The sequence below is a fragment of the Sinocyclocheilus rhinocerous genome, unplaced genomic scaffold, assembly GCF_001515625.1.
Source record: "Sinocyclocheilus rhinocerous isolate Xijiao unplaced genomic scaffold, SAMN03320098_v1.1 scaffold722, whole genome shotgun sequence".
NCBI lineage: Eukaryota > Metazoa > Chordata > Actinopteri > Cypriniformes > Cyprinidae > Sinocyclocheilus > Sinocyclocheilus rhinocerous.
This window is the reverse complement of record NW_015638934.1, coordinates 26404-27159: the sequence shown is the minus strand read 5'-3', so window position 1 is coordinate 27159 and position 756 is coordinate 26404.

Below are 756 nucleotides of genomic sequence, written 5' to 3'. Positions count from 1 at the left end.
TGCCTGTATGTGAAGTAGATTGTTTTTAAAATGTATTAAAAATAAAAAAAAAAAAAAAAAAAAGGAAGTAACTTGTGTTTGGCAAGCACTGAATTATTAAAATTCGTATCGTCTGAGTATGCAGGGTTACAGCTTATGAGAATTCTCGGCCCGAGTCCGACTGGATACCGTGTCTCTTTTTATGTTTGTTCTGTAAAGAGGCATTTCTCTCTAAAGGCACGTCCAATGAGGAGATGACGAGTCAGGTTCGTCAAATTCATCTTTGCAACATTGACTCAGAAAACATTAGTTTATGAACAAATAATTCAAATATCTCCTTACTATTTTTTGTACTTTTTTTGTTTGTTTTTTATTTTGAAACTCTAATTGATCGATTTCATGAGACATTCGTTTGTATTAAATTGTTCTGATTTTTTTCAATATGCATTCAAATATTCATGTTTATTTCGGGCTGCAAATATTAAAGAGGAAAATATCATAGATTCATATGCCGCTTGAATTGAGCTATTTTAACTATTACTGTTGCCAGAAAGTAATAAGTAACTTTATTTTATATATATATACAGTGGGTACGGAAAGTATTTAGACCCCCTTAAATTTTTCACTCTTTGTTATATTGCAGCCATTTGCTAAAATCATTTAAGTTAATTTTTTTTCCTCATTAATGTACACACAGCACCCCATATTGACAGAAAAACACAGAATTGTTGACATTTTTGCAGATTTATTAAAAAAGAAAAACTGAAATATCACAAG